The sequence below is a fragment of the Canis lupus genome, chromosome 7, assembly GCF_011100685.1.
Source record: "Canis lupus familiaris isolate Mischka breed German Shepherd chromosome 7, alternate assembly UU_Cfam_GSD_1.0, whole genome shotgun sequence".
NCBI classification, from domain to species: Eukaryota; Metazoa; Chordata; class Mammalia; order Carnivora; family Canidae; genus Canis; species Canis lupus.
Window position 1 is genome coordinate 40,622,418 of NC_049228.1, and position 7,048 is coordinate 40,629,465.

Genomic DNA, 7,048 nt, shown 5'->3' on the forward strand with positions numbered 1-7,048 from the left:
TCAAGTCACCCAGTTTAGAGACCCTTGTCTGTGCAAGGCCTGGGGAACACTTGCACTGGGCACAAATGGTGTCTCTGGACCCGTTCCCACAAGTTGTACAGCCTACCTGTACAACTTGTCCCTAATCATCCAGTTTTGTTCTTTCCAAATGTCTGACCACATGGCCCCAGCTCATGGGTTAGGGCAGGCCTGGGCTCTGGAAAACTCCTCTGGCAGGCGAGTGGGCTGACGGATGTGCCACCACCTGCTCTACTGTCGGCAGGGCTCTTTTTCACACTCCTTCGGGGACTCCGCAAAGTGGGGCTGCAGTAGCCCCCTCAGCCGATGCTGGTGTATTTAAACCATGATAGACTTTTTTCCTCCCTTGTTGACTAGTCACAGGGAACTCCAGCCAGCCACAGTTGCTGGCTGAGGGCTGGGCGGGACAGCAGCAGAATGGAAGCTGGTCCCCCTTCCAGTGTCTTCAGGTGCCAGACCTCCTGTAAACCCCTTTTACCTGGTCCTGGAATCGTCCTGGATGTAGGAGCTCTTGGTTAGTGGATCAGACTACCTCCAGCTCAGGTTTCTTTTTTTTTTTTTTTTTTTTTCATGATAATTTTTTTTTAAAAGATTTTATCCATTTATTCATGAGAGACACAGAGAGAAAGGTAGAGACACAGGCAGACGGAGAAGCAGGCTCATGCAGGGAGCCCGACATGGGACGTGATCCCCGGTCTCCAGGATCACGCCCTGGGCTGAAAGCAGGCACCAAACCACTGAGCCACCCAGGCTGCCCAGCTCAGGTCTCTATTGTGCCACATTCAGGTGGTCAGTGACCATCCGACCTGGTGCTGCCCACAAGTTTTCTCAAAATAAACCGTAGGTACCTGCAAAGATCATAGGTTTGCTTCAAAATCCTCAGCTCATCGACTGCTCTTCCCATCAAGGCTTGCTGCAGACCTCACAGAGCATCCTGATCAGCACAGCACTTCTGCACCCTTTGGGTACGCTGGGTCTTAAAATCCCACACATTGGTTGTGCTATAGCCTGAACAAGCAAAAGGCGTCTTGCTTGCCCAGGGGCCCACTCAGAGATGAAGCTTTATGAGTTATTCGGTTACAGAGCCAGAGCAGGGCAGCCAAATGTGATATGCATTGCTTCCAACATCCAGTGGCCTGTCAAGTGCAGGGCTTCTCTCCAATAGAAGGGAGCAGCAACTAGTCTGTGTTTGAAAGGACTGTCTCAACATGTCCCGATGGGCCAATTACACTGCGAAACCCAGAAGAGGAGTGATTACATGTCACAAGAATTAAAAGAATTCACTAATTTGTGACAACCTAAACCTGGGTATTTTGCCAAGAATAGGAAACCAGGAAGAAAGAGGATAATTTAGTCTGGGGTTCAGTTAATGGGATTTGGTGCACTTGCCAGGGTCTGGGTTCCACACAGCAGCACAGTGGTCCTAATCAGCGGCCCTCCTGGTGGTGTAGAACTTTCACCATTACTCTGTGGTGGCCTGGGATCGGTGAAGTTAGGGTAACAGCAATCTCATGGTGTAATGTCATGCGAGGATTCAGGGTTTATACAGATGAGGTTGTAGAAGTGGGTTTATCGGGTCTGACCCACTCACATACACCTTGATTACATTTCTTGAGAGGACCCAGAGGATAATGCTTTCCATACACAGCACTTAAAAGTAAAAATACATGTGAGAAAAGTCCGAGCCTCTCTTAAAAGCATAATAGAAATAGGCCTGGGAGGAAGGTGAAGATGCTGCTTCTGAAGTGGGCTCCCTGAGTATGGACAGATCTGGGGAGGCAGAGCTCCGGGAAGGCTTGGCTCCTATCATAGCAAGACCAGAATGGTCGTCAGAATACGGCGGCTGACCAGGACTTCTGATCATGGGACCAGAAGAGATAAGCAGGCCATACCCGTATCCCTGAAAATGACTGGAAGCCTGGCTTGAATCATCCCAGTGAGTCATCGCCACCTCATTTGTTTGTGCTGATTGCTACAGCAGTCAGAGTTCATGGGCAGACAAGAGAATCCACTGCAGTCGATTCAGGAAGAGAGGAATTCAATATCAGCATTGAGGGGAAGGCTGGAGAGTGAGCCTCGAGGGCTGAGCTTCCAGGAGCATCTCCCAGAGGCAAACTGGCCACAGGGGGGCAAGAGAATAGCCCTCCGCCGATGCCACAGCTGACCCAAGGTCAAGGGGCCTCTGTGGCTACCAGGAGAGCTGCTGTAACCAGGGGATCCAAGGGGTGACGTGCCAGGGCTGGGGACAGCCAGCTCTGCACACAATGTTGCATTTCATGGGCCAGGATTTAATTGTCTACATTTGCTCCCCCCAAAACTGCTAGAAACATTGAGATTCACATGAGCTTTCTCTCCCCCTGGCCTAAACGTTTTTGTTTTTTGTTTGTTTGTTTTTTCTTCTTAAGAATGTCAAGTGCTTTTGACAATTCCTTGCCTTTCCACTTGAGTCTCTGTAGAAAGTTGACCTAGAGGATGTCTCTGCCCCTTCCAGCTATGATCTGATGACCCTATGATGCCCACCATCTGCCTTCAGCTCACAGGAGCTCCATCCCCACTTCTTGCTTATTACATTTAATAAAATCTATTAAGACTGAGCATGAACTGGAGATAAAATATAAAGCCAGCCAAATGTCAGCTCAAGAGTTTCAGAAAGAGGAACCCCAAGATAAATATAACACTTATATTTATGCAAAAGTGTGTTGGGTCTTCGGACTTCCCAGAGGTATGGAAAAATAACACCCCCAAAATTTACATAAGCTGGAGGGTGGGGGACGGCCTCGAACCACTTGGCTTCTGTTATTGTCTGTTTAAAAAAAAAGAGAGAGAGTTTTCATTAGGAAAGGAAGTCGGCTCACCTGCACAGGGCCCACCTTCCCCAAGAGCACAGAAGGCGGAGCTCACCACTCCCCTCCCGGGGGCTGCTCAGGACCACAGACAAGAGAATAGGGTGCAGGGCAGGGCCCAGTGAAAAAGGGAAATGCAAGACCCCTTGTTCAAAAGGCAAGGGGAAAAAGTGTTGCTCACCACACAGAAATATAAAGCTGCTTTCTTTTTCCCATGGTCTCTGCCATGACCTACGATGATGCTTTTTGCTACCTAATTCTTAGTCATTCTAAGAAGAGAAAAAATAAAATTTTAAATCATTAGCATGAATCTTATTGTTCATCTTTATATTTTAACTATGAATATAAGAACATTTCCTGCATCCGAGGTTAGACAATTTCCATCTCATAGCTCATGCATGCATATGCATTCTGTTCTTAGGAGAAGGATGGAAATGGCAAAATCAACCTCTCAGCATTTTGCATTCATTTCTTCCTCTGTGCACCTCTTGCCCACACGCTTTGCCCTGAGGCAGCTGGTAAGAAAGGAGGTCTGCGAGGTAAAGGGTTACACATGGGCTGCCCTGCCTTCTTCTCTCTCCTTCATGCTGGTTCCTATCCCAGTGATGAGCTAATGCAGGGAGGCTACAGAAGGAGGGATAAGCAGGTTTCCTTGTTGCTCAGGTTCTTAGAACACAGCTGCCTTCTTATAACATTCGAAGCAAGTTCTGGTTCAAATGGAAAGCGTGGCTTCTCAGGGTTGCCTGTCATCAATGCAATAACATGCTTGCTTTTCACTCACTGTGAGCGCTGCTGACTCGCATGCCCTGTAGGCCCACCTGGGGTTCTGTGTTCATGGGCTGGGGCATGCGTGGGGAAGGCGGGCACACACGTGGCAGGTATTTCCTCTGCCCAAGTGTTGACTCCATGGACCCATTAGACTTCATTTACAAAATATAGGTTCAGGGCGCCTGGGTGGGAAGGTTGGTTAAGTGTCCAACTCTTGATCTCAGCTCAGTTCATGATCTTAGGGTCATGAGATCGAGCCCCGCATTGGGCTCCACACTCAGCACGGGGTCTACTTGAGATTACCTCTCTCCCTCTGCCCCTCCCCACCCTTTTCCTTCTTTTAAAAAAAAAAAAAAAAACTAAAAAAGAAGAAAAAACCCACAACACAAGTTCAAAGAGAAAATTATCAGGAATTTCAAGATTGTAACCAAGCTTAGGACCTTCCTGAGCACAGCACCCTGGGTGGTGGTACAGCTCCTACTGCTCCAGGCCAGCTGCAGTTTGAGGCTTCACATCGTGAGGCATTGGTCAGCAACCATTTCCAACTGGGAACCAACATTCTAGGATCAAATAGGCCCCAAACAAATTCTAGCTCTATTTTTCTAAATTCTTCACAACTATTTGAATGACTGTTGGCTTTATTTTTTTTTAATTTTTATTTATTTATGATAGTCACACAGAGAGAGAGAGGGAGGCAGAGACACAGGCAGAGGGAGAAGCAGGCTCCATGCACCGGGAGCCTGATGTGGGATTCGATCCCGGGTCTCCAGGATCGCGCCCTGGGCCAAAGGCAGGCGCCAAACCGCTGCGCAACCCAGGGATCCCGACTGTTGGCTTTATAATTGTTTTAGTCCTGGGGTTAGAAGGCACTTGCACCTGCAAGCCCTGGACTGGGAGCAGCCTGGTGACACAGCTACTGTGTAAAGGGAAAGTTCAGAGGTCAGAGGTCAGGGTGGCAGGCTCTTGAGCCTCCTAACTGTCTTTTGTGCAGGATCTTCTTGGTGCTGGTGGCACAGACTGTTCAAACATCTGATTCGGTCCTGACGGCTAGGCCTCAAGTATAAGTAACAGCTACTTTATAAATGAGGTCACTGGGGATCAAACTCTTGTGTATTTTGTCCAAAGTGACCCAGAAGGTAACTGGCAGAGCTAAGATTCAGCTTTGTATCTGCCCAACTCGAGCATCCACAGGCTTCCTACACAGCAGGCTTCCTCCCTGGCCAGTGACCAGAGTCTGAACAGACAAGACAGATGGAGTGTTGAGATGGGTAAGCTGGAAAAGAAGCATGCAGAGAAGAAGGGTCTCTGTACAGAGGTTTTGGGTGAAGTTCACCTTGGCACGTCTCCAAGGCTAGGGGTGAGTGCCTGCCTCAATTATTTTTTCTAAGTATTACCAGGCAAATTAAGTAATTCATGAGAAATAAAAAACCGTGTAAACAGATTAATAGAGGGCATTCAGAGGTTGAATTAGGTGGGAAATGAGGGCATGACTAGAGGACCAGCAACAAGCTGGAAGTCTGGGGAGTGTCTGTCCCTGGAGCACTGTGCAAGGTGTGGAAGCCACCACACACAAAAGAAATGGGCAGCATTTAAGGATGAGGTTGAGGGCCAGTCTAACCCGACCTAATATCCCCTCTGGACATGGTGAGGAACAGCAAGTATGTAAAGTGACCTAAAGGCATGGGTGGTTTGCCTCCAGAGCCCAGAAGTTCTGACAGCAGATGGCAAACATGTTCTTTCTTCATTATTTCTGGCTCTCACTCTTCTTTATCAAACTTAAGTTGCTGTAGGTGACCACTCTAAAGGAAATTGTGAAAAACTCCAGGAGATTCATAATAAATCTTGTTATCCTAGCCAAGAAGATTCACACCACAAAATATCCATTCTCAGAATACGGAGGCTGACACAAGAATGAGCCTCAGAAACTTATACTACCTGAGAGAAGCCAGACCCAGAAGAGCACCTATCATAAAAATCCATGTCTATGGTCGGAATGGGCAAACCTACAGAGAAAGAAAGTAAATTAGTAATCTGTCACCTGGGGTTGTGGGTGGGAATGGAAAGTGCAGATGGGTGTCCAGTTTCTATTTGGGGCAGTGGAAATTTTTAAAGTTTACATTGTGGTGATAAAACAAGTGAATTTTATCATTGAAAATTATACTTCAATGGAGTTATTCAATATATGTGCATTCACTCTGTGTTTTTAAATAAGCATTGATGACCACAAGTGAAGGCAGTTTGGTAGAATCACGGAAGTGTAGGAAGCTTGAAAGAGCAGCAGGCTTTGTCGCAAGCAGGTTGGGTTTTGAACTTGCTGAGTATAAGGTTTTCACACCAATCCAATGACATGGATGTCATTGCCTCTGTTTTTAAAGACAAAGCAACTTGGGATCAAGTTCAATAATATGTTTAAGGTCATGCAGCTGGTAAGTGGCAGAGCCCTGAGTCTCTCTGATGACAGAGCCTGTGCCCTGTCACCTATCTCGACAAAACACTGCTCGTTAGATTTTCTCTCATCAAAATGACTTAATAGTACCATTTAAGAAATTAAATTCTCCTCTGTCCTCCTCCCCTGTATGTGCCCTCTCTCCCCACTATGTTCCATGAGAACTTTCCCTGTGGTTTCCTTGACCAGGAGCATCTGGGGGTGCAGTGCCTTGGATGGACTTGGATGGACTGAGAGCTCTGAAAGGATCAGATGACTATAGTTAAGCACCCTTCCCACTAATTGTGTTTTCGTGTCCTCCATAAAGCTTTAGTACAAGCCTTTGGCTTTGTTCTGCGCATACATAGTGCAGTGGTAAGTATATATATATATAGTCCAGCATTTATTTATAACTTTCAGAACCTGGGGTTTCCGGGTTTCCATTTCCTGCCACCAGGGACTCAGAATAGGCCCTTAATTGCTTTTGAGAATCATTTAACCATAGAAACTGTTACTTTAGCAGTGTTGTATCTAGATCTCTGTTCAAATGTCAATGACCATTGAATCTCTTCACTTTGCTAGGCTCCTGCCCAGATAGATGTAGTTTCCAGCCCTGGCTCCCCAACCTATGAGCTGTGAGTCTCTGGGTTCACAAGGTATCTAAAATTATGGTTCTTTATGTCTTTGAGTCCTTTAATCTTAAAATTAAGATAATAATACCTGCCTGATAGAACACTGCCTGTCTTATTCACTGTCCAATGTGCTTCAGTGTTGCTGCAGAGATTAAATAGGGGGATATAGACAAAGTACCTGGTGTGATGCATATTACAGTAAGTGCCCAGCATATAGTAACTCTTAGAATAAGGATCTTGTTCAGTTCACAATAAAAACATATTTACCACGTTTTACTTTCTAAGACCAACCACAAATGACAAAAAGGATGTAAACTTCCATATTGAATGAAACTTTTGAAAAATCACATTCCCTACTCACA